Raw genomic sequence first — 21,459 nt, 5'->3', positions numbered from 1 at the left:
GCTTTTTCACTGACTTTGTCTGGACTGCTCTCTAGCTTCCAGGCAGGGGTGTCTTTTCTGGGGGGCTTCTTGACAGGCGTCTCTGTTCTGGGGGGGTCTATGGGGCATCTCTTTATATAGAGGGTCTCAGCGGGGTCTCCTTATTTAGGGGGTCTGTGGGGAGGTCTTAGGGGTCTCTGTGGGGGTCTCTTTATTTAGGAGTTTTGTGTGGGTGGTCCCCTTATTTAGGGGGTCTCTGGGAGGTGTCCCTCTATTTAGGAGTCTCTTTGCCGGGGACAGGTCAGGTCACCCCCATACTGTGGGAAGGAGGGTAACCTGAAAGTCCAGGGGTGGGAGGCTGATCCGTGATGGTGGTGTTGCGGGGGGTGGGGTGGGGTAGGGGCTGAATCACGATGTGGGGTAAGGGGTGATGGGGGCTGAACTGCGATGCTAAGTTGATGGGCCGGCCGCGGGATCTTGCAATCGGGCCGCCATTTTGAGCAGGCGGCCCGATAGCAGGATTCCCTCGGAATCCCTCACAATGCATCACTTTTCATGGCAAAGGATTTGGAATCGCTGGGAGCAAAAATCGTGTGCAATTCAGCTCAGGCGGGAGAACATAGGGCGCAATTCTCTGGCCTTACTGTGCTTTCGCTCGAGCAAAACTAGGCCAGTGAATAGCGGGGGGCTAAAGGGAGAAGGGGGATTGGGAGCCACATGGAGATTTGGTGGTAGGGGGTGTGGATGCTGGCATGGAGGTAGAATTGTTTCATCGGGACCGGGGGGTGGGGTGGGGGGGGGTGTCTGCTCACTCGTGCTGCCCGGTGCAGGTCATTGACCTTTATTCCGCACTGGAGGCCAGTTGTCCTAGTCACACTCCTGGAGCTTACAGCCACTGCCACCTCATCCCAGGCAGCACGAGCTGCCTTGTGGCTCACCCTCTGGGACCCTCGGCGGAACAGGACACCTCTCCTGGCTTCCACTGCGTCTAGGGCCTCCTCAGATCCGCATCGCCGAATTTTGGGGCCAGTCTCCTGGGCGACATTGTTGCAAGCTGACTGGGGTCGGCTGACCAAGTACTGCTTAAGTGCTGCTCGACCTTGTTAGCGGTGGGATGGCGAGCGCGGTGCCGGCGAATCAGCCTTCATTTGCGGCGATAAGCCTGTGGGGCCTCGTTAGGTGGACCAATTAAGATTGAATAGTGTTGCCAACCTCGCTGGGCTGAGCACCAGGAAGCTCCTGGCAGTTCCCACACTTAGAAATCTTTCCAGAGAATTGTGCCCATAGTCTCCCAAATGGTGAATTTAGCCCAGTGTGGAGATAGGCAAACCGATGTGGGAAGTTTTTGAGGACTGAACCTGGAGGTGGTGAAGATGAGGCAGGAAGTGTCTGAAGTGAACCAAGTGAGGTAAAGATATGAATGGATATTACTATGCATGTGAATGAAGAGTGCCTTGGCAACAGATCAAGTATGTGGTAGGTAGTTCAGTAAAGTGTCAAAGAAAATACCAATGAACTCAGCTTCAGAGCAGCTAGCAAAGAATTGACTCCAGGGGCATGTAAACATTGGCCAGAGCTGAAAATAATGGCGTCATACTTTGCCCACATTGTGTCTAGGCAGTTAAATAATTGTGGCCTCAGTAAAGAACAAAACATGGGAAAGGCCCCAGTTTCTGGATTGTAAAGAACAAAGTATATTTACAGATATCACTGTTGAAAGAAATAAACAAGTTGTGACACTTCTTCACTTCTGCATTCAACTCTAAAACATCACAAGCTTATTGAACAAGTTAGACCTACATTAGTCCAGTGAAGTTATTTGAGGTCTGCGTCACGCTAAGATGTGTCACCATTAAGATGCAAGTTATTCAATCTTTATTATAGACCCAGTCATGCAGAAAGAGCAGAATTTTCAGACCCCACTAAAAATGAGACTGATGATTGTGGTGTTTACATGGACACAAATAGGAAGCCCTGGAGCTTGAAATAGTCCGCAAAGCAATTAGTAAACACAGTGGAGGAATTGTGATGGGAAACAAGCAAAAACAGAGCTTAGTTTAATTAAAATTCCAGTTAATTCACTATCAGTCAATTTTCCTGCATGACTGAGTTACAACACTGGAGCATGTTTTTTTTCAGTGAGCGGACTATTGTGTAGTGGGTAATATTGCTATTAAAGGGACACTACTCTCCTGAAACAGTGTGTGACAAGTTTATTGGTTGTTTGAGGAGGAATTGAGTGGCATTTCCATTGCCGTGGCATCACAGGCAAGTGATTTGTCAAAGCATTTTGGCCTGAATTTAAACAAATGGACAAAGATTTGCTGAACGCTTATTCTTGACGTTGGTATCTTTTAGGGTGAAAAAAGACGTGGCATCCATTAAACATCATTTTTTTCAAAGCAGCTGCTCTGCCAAGATTAAACGTTTAATTGCTGAATTGGTAACACGCTGACCCTGCCGCCAACAAGATAACAAATAAACATCTTCTTTAGTACTTGTACTTTGGAAAAGCTTACCATTTGTATTAAATAAATTCTAAACAAGGGTAGAGTGCCCTGAAATTACTGCTTAGTTAAACAATCCTCGAGACCAGAGAATTCCAGCTGTCCATTTCCAGCCACCAGCTGTGCAAGACCCCCTGTGTCTGGTAGTGCACATAAACAGAGGCAGATTGAATGTGTTGCTATCACATCTGTCTTCTGATAATTGCCGAATGGACCCAGAAACTGTGGTCAGCCACTTTGATGCAAAGCTAAAGTATCAAACCACAAATTTTATACATGCATCGTATCACAACCATACAGCTACTTTAAGTTTGTTATCATTATAAGAATGGTGACGCCATCCTCTCCAGGTCACACGTTATCCTGACCTGGACGTATACTTCCATTCCTTTATCGTCGTCCACTTGATATCTTGGAATTCACTAGCAGACACCACTGTGGGAGCACCATCAATACAAGGAAAATAGAGGTTCAAGACGTGCCTCCACCATGGTTTCAGCTATGACTCAGTGGTAGCACACTCACTGCTGAAGCAGAAGGTTGTGGGCTTCAGTCCCACTACAGGGACTCGAGTGCATAATTCAGGCTGGCACTTTAGCGCAGCACTGAGGGAGTATTGCCCTGCCGGAGATGCTGTTTTTCAAATGAGATGTTAAACCAAGCTGCCATCTGCCCTCTTGGGCGGATGTAAAAGATTCCGTAGTACAATTTCAAAGAAGTGCAGAGGAATTGTTCCTGGTGTCCTCGATTAACATTTGTCCCTCAACCAACGTTCACTAAAGCAATTGTCCTGTCAGTAATTTAATCACCGTTTTTGGGAGTTTGTCATGCTCAAGTTGACACTTAAAATAAAGTATTTGTTTGGCTGTAAAGTGCTTTGGGACTTTGTTCTGAGATTGTGAAAGGTGCTTTATAAATGGAAATGCTTTATTTTCCAAGGAAATTGCAGATAAATGCAGCGTCCCAAGAAAAACCTATTATGAAAAGAAGAGTCCAGTTAAAATATGCTAAGATCGAGACTGATTTCAATCATCCATTTGAAAAATATTTTGGGAATGTCATTTTTTAAAATGATTATTCCTAACTAAACATTTTTTTCCTTCATAAATACCATGCGGTGCCCGGAATCCAGGGAGGTCATCAACATTATCATCATAGATCATAGAATTTACAGTGCAGAAGGAGGCCATTCGGCCCATCGAGTCTGCACCGGCTCTTGGAAAGAGCACCCTACCCAAGGTCTACACCTCCACCCTATCCCCATAACCCAGTAACCCCACCCAACACTAAGGGCAATTTTGGACACTTTGGGCAATTTAGCATGGCCAATCCACCTAACCCGCACATCTTTGGACTGTGGGAAGAAACCGGAGCACCCGGAGGAAACCCACGCACACACGGGGAGGATGTGCAGACTCCGCACAGACAGTGTCCCAAGCTGGAATTGAACCTGAGACCCTGGAGCTGTGAAGCATTTGCGCTATCCACAATGCTACCGTGCTGCCCGCACGGTATTATACCGGTATTATAAAAAAATTATAATATATATATTTTTTTAAATGGTTCAATTTTTATTTGAAATTGATCAGAGGCAGGCCACTCAGCTTATTGAGTCCATGCCAGTGCTCTAGAGTAATCCATGCAATACTCTTCGCACTTGTTTTTCAGGTACAAAATGGGCCCAGGGTTGAAAAATGTGGCAGTGGGTGAATCCGTAACCAAATTCTGCAAAATTCACTAGGCCTGTTATTCAGGGAGTCACTCAGATGTTAACCCCCCCTCCCATGTATTAGGGTTAAAGGTTTCACATCTTTAAAGACCCCTTTGTGAAATTTATTTCAAGTAAGCAGAACAAGTGTTGGGCCGGCTCTGATCGGGATTCTTTCACGGCCGCGGTGAACCCGGTGAAAAGCGATCACTGAAATGAAAAAAGGATTTAGGAAAGCTCTTTGGTTGAGGAGTGAGGAGCAGAAATGCCCCACACCAAATCCAGTCCCCGCAGCTGCCCTCTTTCCCACCTCCCCCCTCAACTGCTCCTGCAAACAGCCGCCTGATGGGCAACAACTTTCATTCTCTTTAAATGATCAACTTGCCTGCGGAAGCAGGACTGCCCAGTCAGCTTGTGCAGAAAATGTCACGGGGGTCTGAGGGCAAATTTCAGGCCAGCCCCAGGCCTCCAAGCTGAAGAGCATGCTGTCTCTGAATGGGCTGAGGCTAATTTTTGCCCCTTTCAATGTTGAAACAAAATAAATGATGACTAACTCTTTGTTCCCCTGTGTTACTCTAATGAGGCTTGGGAGGGTTGCTGTGACCCAAAATGAGTGAGAAACATCGTGGGTACACGTGGAACCAGTCTAAAATTGGCAGCCGAAACAGGAAGTACAGTCATTTTTAAAAAAAATTGTTAAAGGTCGGCCAGTGGCACAGTTGGTGAAATTACTGCCCACAGCGAAGCTGCTTCATTTGAATGAATTTAGTTCCAGGTTCAATCTCTTCAGCATCGTCACCTGCAAGATTCCCTCCAAAACATGCACCAATCTGACTTGGAAATGTAGCCATGTTCCTTCTTTGTGAGTGCATCAGGATCTTCGAATACCAATTCACCAGTATTGTGGGAATCGCCACAGGGCTTGATGGGATTTGATAATAATAATCTTTATTGTCACAAGTAGGTTTACATTAGCACTGCAATGAAGTTACTGTGAAAATCACCTTGTCGCCACACTCCAGCGCCTGTTCGGGTACACGGAGGGAGAATTCAGAATGTCCAAATTACCTAACAGCGCGTCTTTCCGGACTTGTGGGAGGAAACCGGAGCACACGGAGGAAACCCACGCAGACACAGGGAGAATGTGCAGACTCCGCACAGACAGTGACCCAGGTCGGGAATCGAACCTGGGACCCTGGCGCTATTGGGGCTGGTTTAGCACAGGGCTAAATCGCTGGCTTTGAAAGCAGACCAAGGCAGGCCAGCAGCATGGTTCAATTCCCGTACCAGCCTCCCCGAACAGGCGCCGGAATGTGGCGACTAGGGGCTTTTCACAGTAACTTCATTTGAAGCCTACTTGTGACAATAAGTGATTTTCATTTCATTTCATTTCATGAAGCAAGTGCTAACCACTGTGCTACCGTGTTGCCCAATCTCTTCAGCTACCTACAAATTTCCCTCCAAAACATGCACCCCAATCTGACTTGGAAATGTAGCCATGTTCCGTGCAACAGGAGCTTGGAATACCAGTTCACCAGAATTTTGGGATTCACCACACGGCTTGCTGGGATTTCATGGGAAGAACCCCACCACCTTGTCAGGGAACTAGGGATGTACAATAAATCCTGGCCTTGCCATGCAGTGTGGCTCACATCCTGGGAATAAATTAAAACAAATGTTAACTATTCTCAGGGAGTAGCACAATCTACATTGGCAACCCTGCTTCAGGAAGAAAAAAGCGGCCAAGGCTGTGGGCAGCACGGTGCACAGTGGTTAGCACTGTTGCTTCACAGCTCCAGGGTCCCAGGTTCGATTCCTGGCTTGGGTCACTGACTGTGCGGAGTCTGCACATTCTCCCCGTGTCTGCGTGGGTTTCCTCCGAGTGCTCCAGTTTCCTCCCACAAGTCCCGAAAGACGTGCTGTTAGGTGAATTGGACATTCTGAATTCTCCCTCTGTGTACCTGAACAGGTGCTGGAATGTGGCGACTAGGGGTTTTCACAGTAACTTCATTGCAATGTTAATTTAAGCCTACTTGTGACAATAAAGATTATTATTATTAAGTTCTGATCACTCTCCAGTGATCCTTGCTGGAAGTCTATGTAGGTGTCAAGTGAGAAATAGATGAGCTCAGCTGTACTGGTCTCCCATTGTGAGCTGGAGAAAATTAATGAAAATCAAAAGATACTTAAAAATAAATTTAAGAATTCGATGACCTTTGTGGTTAGTTCAAAAATATACCTTGTACCACTTCAAAAGCCTTAAAGTTGCAAGGGAAATCACCTAACTGGCAATGGCAAACAGCGGAGACTTTAATATAAACAATGAAAACAGGGTACAAACAATACAGGATGAATGACAGGCACTGTATGAGCAGGCAGAATGCAGGGGCATCTGGATATGAGCCCCGTCCTCAGCATAAAAGGATGATTTTGAGAAGATACACACCTGGCACCATATCGGGAAATACTAGGTGTCAGTTTGAAAATAAATGACCATGACATGTGCTGTCAGCAAGCGAGACTCTATGCCAGAGGCACACATTCACAAAATTAGGGTCCTTCAATCTCTATCCAAGATTCCACAAGCAATGATTCCACAAAGGGAACAGTAGGTCAAAGAAAGGAAGGGAAACAATGTTCAGCTGAAGAGGCATAACTTTACTGTGAAAGGGGAAGTGTCCAGGCTGAGTGCCATGGACAGCACCCATGGTCTTCTCAACGTAAATCCAGATCGATCCAGTCGGAATATAAAGAAAAAGAGTCGAACAAAAAAGATCAGGGGCGAAATTCTCCGGTATCGGCGCGATGTCCGCCGACCGGCGCCAAAAACGGCGCAAATCAGTCGGGCATCGCGCCGCCTCAAAGGTGCAGAATCCTCCGCAATTTGGGGGGCCGAGCCCTAACGTTGAGGGGCTAGGCCCTCGCCGGACTGATTTCCGCCCCGCCAGCTGGTGGAAGTGCCCCGCCAGCTGGCGTGGAAATTACATTGCCGGGCGGCGACATGCGCGGGAGCGTTAGCGGCCGCTCACGGCATCCCCGCGCATGCGCAGTGGAGGGAGTCTCTTCCGCCTCCGCCATGGTGGAGACCATGGCGAAGGCGGAAGGAAAAGAGTGCCCCCACGGCACAGGCCCGCCCGCGGATCGGTGGGCCCCGATCGTGGGCCAGGCCACCGTGGGGGCACCCCCCGGCGCCAGATCGCCCCGCGCCCCCCCCCAGGACCCCGGAGCCCGCCCGTGCCGCCTTGTCCCACCGGTAAGGTAGGTGGTTTAATCCACGCCGGCGGGACAGGCATCCCAGCAGCGGGACTTTGGCCCATCCGGGCCGGAGAATCGCAGGGGGGGGGGGGGCCCGCCAACCGGCGCGGCGCGATTCCCGCCCCCGCCGAATATCCGGTGCCGGAGAATTCGGCAACCGGCGGGGGCGGGATTCACGCCAACCTTCTTGCCGGGTCGGAGAATCTCGCCCCAGAGGTGGGATTCTCCCGAATCGGCACGATGGCCCGACGGCGGCGTAAAGAATGGGGTGAACCACTCCGGCATGGGCTGACCGGACGTTGCTGCGGAGGGGTTGGCGCCGCGCCAGCCGGCGCCGAAGGGACTGCGCGAGTTAGCACATGCGCAGAACCAGCGGCGTGGTTCAGCGCATGCACTGGCCGGCCGGGATATTCTGGCGCACGCGCAGGGGGTTGTCTTCTCCGCTCCGGCCATGGTGGAGCCCTACAGGGGCCTGCAGAAAGAAGAAGTGCCCCCACGGCACAGGCCCGCCCGCAGATCGGTGGGCCCCGATCGCGGGCCAGGCCACAGTGGGGGCCCCCCCAGGGTCAGATCCCCTCGCACCCCCCCTCCTCCCCCGAGGACTGCACCAGCCAACTTACCTGCCAGGTCCCGCCGTGTGGGACCATGTCTAACCCACGCCGGCGGGACTGGTCAGAATCCAACGGCCGCTTGGCCCATCGGGGCCCGGAGAATTGCCGGGGAGGCCGCTGACAATGGCCCCAGACCGGCTTGACATGATCCCCGTCCCTGCCCGAAAACCGGCGCCGGAGACTACGGCAGCCGGCGACGGAGCGGGATTGACGCGCCCCCCGGGGATTCTCCGACCCGGTGGGGGATCGGAGAATTTTGCCCCAGTTTACAATTCAGCATGTTGATTAAACTAGAATCTAACTTCAAACTGAGAAAGCTGGGCCTGAATTTTATGAATGGCAGGGTCTCGCTTCCCATCATCTGAAGAGCCAGCAGGGAACACATTCCTGCCGACTCTGAGGTACCCGCTCGAATCAGTGTTAAACGGCTGCAGGCAGAACCTTGGCCTCTCGGGAGGGAGGAAGTCCTGCCTTTGAAATAAGCCAGCCAATTGGCCAGCAGCGCAGCAGTGAACAGAAAAAGAAATGCCGGAGGAGGCCTGAGCCTAAATCCAGGGACACGGAGGCCCAGGTAGATTCAAAGGGCTCAAGGGCGGGGATTAGAAAATGCCTGTAGTAAAGGGGGCGATCAAGGTCTCGGGAGAGAGGCCAGACGAAAGGTGGTTCAGAGGCCACCGGACCTTAAGGGGAGGATGCCCAACTTCAGAAGGGAGCTACTGATGGAAGCGCATCCCCAGCCCTTCCCATCCAATTTGTAACTTTGTTCTTCTTACAATTTACCCACGGAGGATCAATCTTCTCCCCCAGCCTAAAAAATTAGGTTAGTTGGGAAGTAGCCCTTCAATGGCCATTAATTAGCCACTAAAGGCCTCAATTAGGGCAAGTGTAGAGCGGGCTTCGCACCCGAGGCCTTGCCTGCCCCAGTGAAAAGGGTGGCTGGGCACCTGGAGAGAATCCTACCCCTTCAATTTCATGCCACTGTCTCGCCATGCCCCGCCTAAAATTCCGTCGGTGGGGGAGCATAAAATGATGTGCCATGGAGTCGAGGTAGTGGCAAAGTGAAAATGGATGACTGTTTGTAACTAGTCTTTTGAAGCATTTATGTAAGATTCTTCTTAAACGTATTAAGAGGTTGGCTGCAGTCTGTGGTGCAAAGGAGGAGGTGTTTACAGGGCCTGTGCAAAGAGATTAAATGAGTGGGGAGAGTATGTGTGGTGGTATGTATTAGGGGTAATGTGGTACCTGTGAAGCCGAGAGGCTATTGGCTGACAGGTCCCGGGTACTGGTTGGATCTGCCGACTTCTGGCTCCGCCCTGAAGGCGGAGTATAAGAGCCCGAGCTTCTCCCCGCAGCCTCATTCTGTTGCTGAGCTGCTGGGGCCAAGTCTCGCTTAATAAAGCCTAGATCGACGTCATCGCTTCTCGTCTCGCGTAAGTCATTGTGCGCGACAATTTATTAAGCGAGTTTAAAAGACTATAGAGCTCCGGATCGCCCCGAAGTGCCTGCGGATCAGCCCCCACGCAGCGAACTCGGCGGCCGTATTCAACCACTGGCAAGCATGCTTTGAAGGCTACCTCCGAACGACCCCCGGCCGGATCACGGAAGAGCAGAAAATGCAGGTCCTGCATTCGAGGGTAAGCCCGGAAATGTACTCACTAATAGAAGACGCAGAGGATTTCCCGACGGCGCTCGCATTGCTGAAGGGCATCTACGTTCGTCCCGTAAACCAGGTCTACGCGTGCCACCAACTCGCGACGAGACGGCAAGTTCCCGGAGAATCGCTCGAGGAATTCTACGGCGCGCTGCTAATTTTGGGACGACGCTGCAACTGCTCGCTGGTGAATGCGATCGAACACACGGACCTGCTAATTCGTGATGCATTCGTGGCAGGTATGAACTCTCCCCAAATCCGTCAAAGACTTTTAGAAAGAGAGTCGCTAGGACTCTCAGAGGCACGGGCCCTTACAGCCTCCCTTGATGTGGCCTCCCAAAACGCCCGCGCCTACGGCCCCGACCGCACGGCAGCCCCTTGGGCTCCGTGGACCCCTGTCGCGACCAACTCCCCGGCACCCCCCCCCCCCCGCAAGCTTGCGCGGTTAAAGCGCCAGACCATCCCGGGGGGGCCCGCTGCTATTTCTGCGGACAAGTGAAACACCCCCGGCAGCGCTGCCCGGCCCGCGCATCTACTTGTAAAAGCTGCGGCAAAAAGGGCCATTTCGCGGCAGTGTGCCGGTCCCGGGGGGTCGCCGCAATCTCTGGAGAAGAATGAGGACAGCACATCCCAAACACCCCCCAACCCCCCCAGCGCCCATGTGCGACCCGCGGGCGCCGCCATTTTGGGTCCCGGGCACCACGAGGGGAGGATGGGCGCCGCCATCTTGTGACCCCCCCAGCCACGTGCGATTCATGGGGGCGGCCATTTAGTCCATCCCTGACCACGTGCGACCCATGGGGGCGGCCATTTTGTCCACCCCTGGCCGCGTGCGATTCATGGACGCCACCATCTTGGTTGACAACAAAGGACCCCAGCATCGACGGCTCCACGGGGTCCTAAGAAGACGCCGCGACACTACTACCACGACTGGCTCCGGTGACACTGGATCAATCGCGGCCTCGGACGCTCCAGACGACGACAACAACGGTGCTTGTCAACGGATACAAGACGCCGTGCCTGATCGACTCCGGGAGCACTGAAAGTTTTATTCACCCAGACACGGTAAAACGCTGTTTTCTGACCATCCATCCAAACACGCAAAAGATTTCCCTAGCTGCAGGATCCCACTCATTGGAGATCAAAGGGTTCTGTATCGCAAACCTAACGGTGCAAGGGAGGGAATTTAAGAACTGCAGGCTCTACGTCCTGCCCCAACTCTGCGCGCCCACATTACTGGGATTAGACTTCCAATGTAACCTTCAGAGCCTAACAATCCAATTCGGCGGCCCAATACCCCCACTCACTATCTGCGGCCTCGCAACTCTCAAGGTTGAACCGCCGTCCTTGTTTGCAAACCTCACCCCGGATTGCAAACCCGTCGCCACTAGGAGCAGACGGTACAGCGCCCCGTACCGGACATTTATTCGGTCTGAAGTCCAGCGGTTGCTGAAGGAAGGTATAATCCAGGCCAGCAATAGTCCCTGGAGAGCCCAGGTGGTAGTCGTAAAGACCGGGGAGAAGCAAAGGATGGTCGTAGACTATAGTCAGGCCATCAACAGGTACACGCAGCTAGATGCGTACCCTCTCCCCCGCATATCCGACATGGTCAATCGGATTGCCCAGTATAAGGTCTTTTCCACCGTGGACCTCAAGTCCGCCTACCACCAGCTCCCCATCCGCCCAGGTGACCGCACGTACACCGCCTTCGAGGCAGACGGGCGGCTATACCACTTCCTAAGGGTCCCCTTTGGCGTCACAAACGGGGTCTCAGTCTTCCAACGGGAGATGGACCGAATGGTTGACCAGCACGGGTTGCAGGCCACATTCCCGTATCTCGACAACGTAACCATCTGCGGCCACGATCAGCAGGACCACGACGCCAACCTCCAAAAGATCCTCCAGACCGCTAATGCCCTGAACCTCACATATAACGAGGAAAAATGCGTTTTTAGCACAAACCGTTTGGCCATCCTGGGATACGTAGTGCGCAATGGAGTAATAGGCCCCGACCCCGAACGCATGCGCCCCCTTATGGAATTTCCCCTCCCCCACTGCTCCAAAGCCCTGAAACATTGCCTGGGCTTCTTTTCATATTACGCTCAGTGGGTCCCCCAGTACGCAGACAAGGCCCGCCCGCTAATACAGTCCACTACCTTTCCCCTGTCGACAGAGGCTCGCCAGGCCTTCAGCCGCATCAAAGCGGATATCGCAAAGGCCACGATGCGCGCCATCGACGAGTCCCTCCCCTTCCAGGTCGAGAGCGACGCATCCGATGTAGCTCTGGCGGCCACCCTTAACCAAGCAGGCAGACCCGTGGCCTTTTTCTCCCGGACCCTCCACGCCTCAGAAATCCGCCACTCCTCAGTGGAAAAGGAAGCCCAAGCCATAGTGGAAGCTGTGCGACATTGGAGGCATTACCTGGCCGGCAGGAGATTCACTCTCCTCACCGACCAACGGTCGGTAGCCTTTATGTTCGATAATGCACAGCGGGGCAAAATTAAGAATGACAAGATCTTAAGGTGGAGGATCGAACTCTCCACCTACAATTATGAGATCTTATATCGTCCCGGAAAGCTGAATGAGCCGTCCAATGCCCTATCCCGCGGCACATGTGCCAACGCACAAATAGACCGCCTCCAAGCCCTCCACGAGGACCTCTGCCACCCGGGGGTCACTCGATTCTCCCATTTCGTAAAGTCCCGCAACCTCCCCTACTCTGTGGAGGAGGTCCGTACAGTCACCAGGAACTGCCACATCTGCGCAGAGTGCAAACCACACTTTTTCAGGCCGGATAGAGTGCACCTGATCAAGGCTTCCCGCCCCTTTGAACGCCTCAGTTTGGATTTCAAAGGGCCCCTCCCCTCCACCGACCGCAATGCATACTTCCTGAACGTGGTGGACGAGTACTCCCGTTTCCCCTTCGCCAACCCCTGCCCCAACATGACAGCGGCCACAGTCATTAAAGCCCTTGGTACCATATTCACACTGTTCGGTTTCCCCGCGTATATCCATAGCGACAGGGGGTCGTCCTTCATGAGTGACGAGCTGCGCCAGTTCCTGCTCAACAAGGGCATAGCCTCGAGCAGGACGACCAGCTACAACCCCCGGGGGAATGGGCAAGTAGAGAGGGAGAACGGCACGGTCTGGAAGACCGTCCTACTGGCCCTACGGTCCAGGGATCTCCCAGTTTCCCGGTGGCAGGAGGTCCTCCCGGACGCTCTCCACTCCATCCGGTCGCTGCTGTGTACCCCCACTAGCCAAACGCCTCATGAGCGCCTCCTTGTCTTCCCCAGGAAGTCCTCCTCCGGGACGTCGCTGCCGACATGGCTGGCGGCCCCAGGACCCATCTTGCTCCGGAAACATGTGCGGGCGCACAAATCAGACCCGTTGGTCGAGAGGGTCCACCTTCTCCACGCGAACCCGCAGTACGCCTATGTGGCGTACCCCGACAGCTGACAGGACACGGTCTCCCTGCAGGACCTGGCGCCCGCCGGCAACACACACACATCCCCGACACCGATCACCCCCTCCCTGCCACCGGCGCACCCCGCGACCGCCCCCTTCGCGGGGGGATCGGTCCTCCTCCCGTGCCTGCCCAGGAGTAAAACAGGAACAAACAGCGAAACGCTCCCGGAGATGACAACGCCCGAGCAAGCACCTGCACCACCACCGGGGCTGAGGCGATCGACGAGAAAGACCAGACCGCCCACTCGACTCGTGGAATCCGCATGACACCAAGAAAAGCAAGAATGTTGTTGTAACAAAAATGTTTTTTGCTCGTATTGTAAATAGTTCTCACAAACTTGTACATAGCCCAGTGTAGGGCTAAAGCTGTATTAACACAGTCCGAAATTTGTTCCAGGGCCAGCCTTGTAAACCCTTACCACCATGCGAACCACCACCCCGCCGGGTTCCTTTTTAACAAGGGGTGAATGTGGTGCTAAGTATTAGGGCTAATGTGGTAACTGTGAAGCCGAGAGGCTATTGGCTGACAGGTCCCGGGTCCTGGTTGGATCTGCCGACTTCTGGCTCCGCCCTGAAGGCGGAGTATAAGAGCCCGAGCTTCTCCCCGCAGCCTCATTCTGTTGCTGAGCTGCTGGGGACTTCATCGCTTCTCGTCTCGCGTAAGTCATTGTGCGCTACAGTATGCAAGACCCACGGAATGAGAAAAATCATTGGGCTGAGAGTACAGGACTTGTGGGAGGGATTGAATGGATCGATCAAGTTCCAGGATAGTTTGTGGGGTGTGTGAAGGGGTTGAGTTTAGATGTTCATTCTGAGTATTCTTATGTTCTGACGTAATTGGCCTATATTTCAAAATGATCCCAACTTCTTTCTCATACTGTACAAAATTCAAGCCAAGACATAAAATTGATATTGGCAAAGCGCATAAAAGTCGCCCTCATTTATATCACACAAGAACAATACAGGAGAAGGCTGGTATTCGTACACTGCTGTGATTGTGTGTGATGTGACACAAATATACACTGGTTCCTCAATAACACAGGGGAGGCGGTGGCATAGTGGTATTGCCACTGGACAAGTAAACTAGAGATCCCGGATAATGCTCTGCAGACCCAGGATTGAATCCTGCCACTGCAGATGGTGAAATTTGAATTCAATAAAAAACAAATCTGGAATTAAAATTCTAATGATGACCATGAAACCATTGTCGATTGTCATTAAAAACCTCTCTGGTTCATTGATGTCCCTTTAGGGGAGGAAATCTGCCACCCTTACCTGGTCTGGCCGACATATCACTCTAGACCCACAGCAATGTGTTTGACTCTGAACTGCCCCCTCATGGGCAATAAATGCTGGCCCAGCCAGCGACGCCCATGTCCCATGAACAAATTTTTAAAAATTTAATTGAAAACACATTTATTATGCAGTGCATGAGAAATACAAGAACAATGAATTCAAACAGAATACACACGTAAGTAATACCATCCAGATGCAGCAGAAACGAGGACAATTCCGGACCCCATTGTTGGATTGGTGAGTTTAGCAGTAAGCATCTGAGCTCTAATATCCCTCTTGTCAATGATAAGATGGCTGATAACAGTCAGTAGGAATGATTCAGAGGTCTACAGCCTCTTTAGGTTTCAGAGTGGTGGGACAGGTTTTTAACTACTGATAAAAGCCCTGTGGAAAATGCATGTACGTAGACATTGCAGAGATGAACTTGATTGCGATGCCACAACATGGTTCCATCTTCACCCAATGTCCATATATGGGAAGTCAGACAATATTCACACAAGAGGATGCCTGTGGAATTGTACTGTAAGAAGGAGTTAATGCTATGTGCCACAAAAAATGTGTTAAATCTGTCAAGGGATGGTATTCAGCAATCAAGTGAATTCTACAAATTCCTTGGCCGAGATTCTCCGACCCCGTTTTCAGCGGGAAGAGCATAGCTATTGCAGGCTAAGAACCAAATTAAGTGTTTCTCTCTCACTTCCTCCTTTGGCTGCTGTTGCTGGCAGTGGCAAGTCCTGGGTGCCTGAAAGCAGGAAAGATTGGTGTGGGGGAAGGGGGATGGGGTGTAAAGTAAGAGGTCTGCAATTATACCATCTGCAGCTTGCTCATCATGTCAGACAGCAAGAGGAAGTTGAGCTGGGAGTTGAGGAGGAACATAATGGCAGGAAATACTGTCATCTACATTGTTATTAGCAACACTGGGATGCCAGAGGCCCTGCTGCAGCTGGTCCTTTGATGCGGACAACCATGTCTTCCATTGCAATAAGGGGATACAGACATCCTTGCTCCCTGCTGCTCCTGCCTTGATTCATTCTATTGTGGGCACCTTAAGCTGCAAGAAGGAGACAAATGCTGTCAGTGATTGTGTGGCATTGTGGGTGAAGTTCCTGGCTTGGCTCGATAATTGGGGACATGTGTAGGCAGTATTGGTAAGTGGGTGAGGGTAAGGTGGAGTCCCTGCATGTTAGGCATGAGTGTTGAGTGGCAGGGTGTGCTGATGGGTGTATGATGGGAATGTGATGCATTGAGCAGCTTGAGAGGTTTGAGGGGAGTGGGGTAGACCATGTCATGTGAAGATACATTCACAGACCTTGACTGAAGTGGAAGTCTGAGCCTCCTGAAGCATTGGTGCTGAGACATGTCCAGAAAATCAAATCCGCTGCCTTGATCTACTGTGTTCAGGTATCGCCTCCTATGAGCTGGAGCTCTGTGTTCATCCCCTCTGTCTTTGGACTAGTGGGTCAATGAGGCTGCTGATGGTGCTCTTGTTGGTGCTGTTTCTCTTATTTCTCATCAGATGTCTAGGGCGAAGCTGCATAAATTGCTCCCATGCTGCTGGGAAGGTTGACAGCTGGGAACTGCAGGTCAAAGGCAAAAAAATCTCCAAGGTAATGGCCAAGATTTTGGAAATCCCCTCCAATGCAATGGAAGCACACTCTCGGAAAAAGTACCGTGAAAGCCTTTCACCTGGGTAAAAACAATATCATGTCTTTGCATTTAAAGACTTTCTAGCTTGTCAATTAATCAGCCCCATTAATCTCGGCTGTCCTCTCGCCTTATTCAATCTGGGCAGTTCCAGGAAACCTGAGGAAGTTGCGCATTGACAGTTGTAGTCAGAATCCATGATTCCAGATGTGAAAAGCCTATCCACCAGTCCCATTGAGGCAGGCGGGATGGTGGTGGGGTGGGGTGGGGCTGTGCTCTTACACACTCACAAACGCACGTGACTTAAATTCGGAAGTATGTGGAAGTCGGCAATTTCCCACCATGCCGATATTTTTTGATGCTTTAACCTTCCACATTCACTGACACCCACCCTACCTGAGAGGTTAAAATCCCCCCCAGAATGTGCTCATCTCTGTTTTTTGTTGTTGTCAAATTAAACCTGATGTAAGCCTTTTTTATCTTGCAAGTTGACATTTTGAAAATTGTCGCAGTTTGACACTGTGTGGGAGGAGATGACTTCAGGACTCTGCGGAAAATCATTGTGCAAATCAAGTTCTGAAAGTGTCACCCATCGTCACAATTCTGTGACTACATCTTGTGGGGGCGGGGGAACCTTCTGGAAATAACACCATGGTGTCTGGGTGCAGATCCTCATCGTGGAACAAAGTAAGACTTTTCTAAACCTTTTTCAAAGCTGAAATGTAGTACAGAGCAATAATTGCTGCTTCACATCACCCAAAGCCATATAGGAAGAGGCAATTTGCTGCATCTTTAAAATGCTTCAATTTTAAATGGACACTTTTAATGTTCAGCAAAGATTTCATAATGCAAAGTGTCAGTCACCTTTATACCTGAGTGCTAATTTCCAATTTTCTGTGTTTCAGGTGAAAGGTTAAACAGAGACCCAGTTTACACTCTCGGGTCGATTTAAAAGATCCATTCGCACTATTCAAAAAAGATGGTTCGCCCCCATCCTGTCCAATAGTCTTCCCTCAGCCAAAGCCATCAAAACTAGATTAACTGGTCAGTCACTCCGTTTTGTGGGAGTTCACTGTACACAAATTCACTTCTGCATATAGCTTAAATAATACAACTGACTGCATTTGAGAGGTACAATCTCTGCCTCTTATCTGCTTCTCCTGGCGCTAACCATTTGCCACTAAAAGTCATTTACAAAGGCTGTAAAAATGTAGTAAACATGGTGACTATTTCAGGCAGTTCAAACAGCTATTGCAACTTGTTAAAGTGCAATTACTTTGAGTGATCTGCCTGTTATTAAGTTATTTTATGATTTCTACAACTTGCTTCAGTTCAGCTCCACCCTGTGCATCTGGAAAACCTGCAAATACTGTGAGCCCTTCTTCCTGGCTTGCTGATCTCCGTGTTGTTGGTCTCAGGTGCTTTTGTGTTGTCTACATCTTGGCTTTACCCCGCCACCTCCAGGTTCTTCATAACCATTCTTCACAATCACGTTATTCCCTATTATCTGGCACTAATTCCAGGCTCAATTTTACAATCAGGCTTAAATATGCTTCTTCCTTCATTTGCCATCACACTGCTTCTGTAAAGTAGGGGAATAAAGTCTCTGAATGGTTCTAGGGCTTCAATCACTAGCCTAAATTAACAAGCGTACAATGAGTTGTGAGAAGACCAATATGGACAGAGCCTTAAAACTGCTGCTACATTTTCCATTTGGATTTTCACTGTGATCTGTTGACATTTAGTACATTTCCACATCAGTGTGCCGATTGTCCTTCAGTATTGAAGAACAACATCTTAATTTGTCATTCAGGTATGGAGCTGTGTGGGTGCGAAGGTGACTATCGTAACATGAAAGGTTGTAGTGCAATGGGGACAGGGCAATGAGGCTGGAAGTTAGGTGGGGGCACTGGTCTCATGGTAGTTACACGCCTGGTGCTTGTTTTGAACTGACACCATCCGTTGTTCCTCATATACTCATATGCCATCGGCAACTGCACTTCTCCAATCTGAGCGGTCCCGGGCAAGGGTCTCCCATGATGCAGTGTCAATCTTGAAGTCCTTGAGGGATGCTTTCAGGGTAGCCCTGAAGTGTTTCTTCTGGTCGCCACGTGAGCGTACTCACTCTGCAGTTCACCGCAGAAGATTCGCTTAGAGAGTCGGTTGTCAGGCATTCTAGTGAAATGTCCAGCCCATTGGAGGAATTTTTGTTGTAATATTCTGAAGATGCTGGCCATGCCAGTTCTCTTGAGGACCTCTGTGCTTGGATCTTTGTCTTGTCACTTGATGTTGAGGAGGTTGCGGAGGCAGCAAAGGTGGAAGCGATTAATTATCTTTGCTTGTTGCTGGTAGAAAGTCCAGATCTCACTTGTGTAGAGAAGAATGGGGAGGACGACTGCTTGTAGACTTTGAGTTTGGTTTTTAGGCTCACCTAATGGCAAAGTCCTCTAAAGGACACACTGGACTTGGCAATTCTGGCATCAGTTTCATCATCAATTTGAACACAGTATGAGAGAATGCTGCCGAGGTAGGTGAACCTGTCCACAGCAGTCAGCTTCTGATCGCTTACTCTGTCGGGACTTGATAGAGCTTTCCTGGGCAGGTTGAAGGGGTGCAATTTACCCATCACATTGCACTCAGCGCAGATCGGGGTGCATCGGGTAAATAGCAGGAAAGGCCAAAATCGTATGTGGGGCCTTCAAGACATCTTTAAATATAGCAGAGACACATAACAGGGGCAACCAAAGCTGCAGCCTATCTGTCCTCCCAAACACTTCCACGACAGAGCCCTGCTGTGGTTTCAATGCTGAAAGTTAATTTCACCCCCTTTGAATGTGACCAGCCTCTATCTTCACAGCTGAAGGCTATTGCTAATGACAAATTAGCCTTGTTGGATGTGAGAGCACTTTGCAGCTGCAGCTTATGTTTGCTACTTGCAAATGCCTAACGCTGCTGCAGCTGAGAGTTTGTTTGTTGCTTATTGCTGCCTTTTCTGCTTGCTTGCTGCCTCTTCCCCTTAGATATACCGCTTTCTGGATGGAGGGAAGGAAGAAAAAGGGCCTTTTACTTGGAGTGCGGCAAGGGAGGATTTTGTCAGGCCTCCAAGTGGGCTGAGGATACAGGAGGGCTTCCTCGAGCAATTTGTAGATGTTTTTAAAGGCCTGTATTGTGTGTTGCCTGTGTATTCTGTTCTGGACTTATTGGTCATCTGTGTTCCTATAACCCGATCCCCGGACAGGGTAGTGATGGAAGATTAAACACCAATACTGCATGAGAGGAGGGGTGGTGGCCCGGTTCAACTGCGTAGCCTAGAGGTTGCGCTGGGACACTTACATGGACTACCAGTGACCTTTTTATGTTCAGTGGCTGTGGTAGTCACCACTGTTGTATTATATTGTATATATGGGTATTACGGTAAGGCCCCTGTACTACAGGTACGGGGGTAGATCCATGCCTGCTGGCTCCGCCCAGGAGGCGGAGTATAAATGTGTGTGCTCTCCGAACAGCAGCCATTTCATAAGCTGCTGCAGGAGGCCACACATCTCTGTGTAATAAAGCCTTGATTACATCCTACTCTCGTCTCGTCATAATTGATAGTGCATCAATTTATTACACTGAGATTTTTCAGAGATGGACCTCCGCATCAAGCCGGATCGCCTGCAGCTGCATCCTCAAGCAGACAACGCCAAAAAGGACTTTGAACATTGGCTAGCTTGCTTTGAAGCATACATCGGGTCTGCGCCAGACCCAATCTCAGAAGCACAGAAGCTCCAGATTCTGTACATGCGGCTGAGCTCCAATGTTTTTGCCCTCGTCCAGGACGTGCCTACCTATGCAGAGGCCATGGCGCTACTGAAGGAGAATTACACTAAGCAGACCAACAAGATCTACGCCAGGCACCTCCTATCCATGGGGCACCAACTTCCCGATGAGTCTGTGGAAGATTTCTGGCGTGCCCTGCTCGCGCTGGTGAGAGACTGTGACTGCCAGGCTGTTTCGGCCACTGAACATTCGAACCTACTCATGAGAGATGCGTTCGTTACGGGTATAGGGTCTGACTACATCCGCCAGTGCCTCTTAAGAAGAGGCCACGCGTGACCTCGCGGCGACCAAGAAACTAGCGCTCTCGCTCACGGTCGCCTCATGCAACTTACAGACGTATGCCCCCGACCGCACGCCCCCCCCCCCTGTGCATCGTGGACCCCATCAGCGACCGCCCTCAGCCAACCCCACGCCTGCGCCGCACGGCAGCCAACCAACCCCGGGGGATGCAAGTGCTACTTCTGCGGACAGACAAAACACTCCCGGCAGTGCTGCCCGGCACAGAGCGCGCTCTGCAAGGCCTGTGTCAAGAAGGGACATTTCGCTGCAGTGTGCCAGGCCCGCACAATCGCCGCTATTGTCCCGGCACCCCCCACCTGCGGCCAGTGGGCGCCGCCATCTTCCTCTCCTCAGACCACGTACGGCCCGTGGGCACCGCCAACTTGCTCCACTCACAACACGTGCGGCCCGTGTGCGCTGCCATCTTGCTTGCCTCAGAACCAATGGGCACCGCCATCTTTCCTGCCCCAGGATACGTGCGGCCCATGGGCGGCGCCATCTTACCCCCCTCAGGACCCCTGCCCATCGGGCTGCTCATCGCCTGCAACCGCCGACGACCAGCCGCGTCTTGCCTCGGTCACGATCGACCAGTCTCGACCACACAACTTCGCGACCGCTTCGACAAAGGTGAAGGTCGACGGGCACGAGATATCCTGCCCTCTGGACTCCGGGAGCACTGAGAGCTTTATCCACCCCTATACGGTAAGGCGCTGCTCCCTCGCGATACACCCTGCTAACCAAAGAATCTCCCTGGCGTCCGGATCCCACTCCGTGGCGATCCGGGGGTACTGTCTCACCACCCTCACCGTCCAAGGCGTAGAGTTCAGCGGCTTCCAGCTCTACGTCCTGCTCAACCTCTGCGCTGCCTTGCTACTCGGCCTGGACTTCCAGTGCAACCTCCAGAGCCTAACCCTGAAATTTGGCGGGCCCCTACCGCCCCTTACTGTTTGCGGCCTCACGACCCTTTAGGTGGACCCGCCTTCCCTGTTTGCAAACCTCACCCCAGATTGCAAACCCATCGCCACCAGGAGTAGACGGTACAGTGCCCAGGACAGGACCTTCATCAGGTCTGAGGTCCAGCGGCTGCTGCGGGAAGGTATCATCGAGGCCAGCAACAGCCCCTGGAGAGCCCAAGTGGTAGTGGTGAAACCCGGGGAGAAAAACAGGATGGTCGTTGACTACAGTCAGACCATCAATCGGTACACGCAGCTCGACGCGTACCCCCTCCCACGCATATCA

General features: G+C 51.2%; 1 protein-coding gene and 1 long non-coding RNA gene across 5 annotated transcripts in view; one reads left to right on the top strand and one right to left on the bottom strand.

Moving 5' to 3' along the window:
- sugct (succinyl-CoA:glutarate-CoA transferase) overlaps positions 1-21,459 on the bottom strand; it is an 842,325-nt gene that overhangs the window by 13,969 nt on the left and 806,897 nt on the right. The window lies entirely within an intron of this gene.
- LOC140385280 (uncharacterized) overlaps positions 1-21,459 on the top strand; it is a 154,698-nt gene that overhangs the window by 74,905 nt on the left and 58,334 nt on the right. The gene's annotated exons all lie outside the window — the stretch shown is intronic.

This window comes from Scyliorhinus torazame, chromosome 11 (genome assembly GCF_047496885.1).
Source record: "Scyliorhinus torazame isolate Kashiwa2021f chromosome 11, sScyTor2.1, whole genome shotgun sequence".
Classification (NCBI taxonomy): Eukaryota; Metazoa; Chordata; class Chondrichthyes; order Carcharhiniformes; family Scyliorhinidae; genus Scyliorhinus; species Scyliorhinus torazame.
The sequence above is the reverse complement of the archived record's forward strand: the minus strand, read 5'-3'. Positions and strand labels throughout refer to the sequence as shown.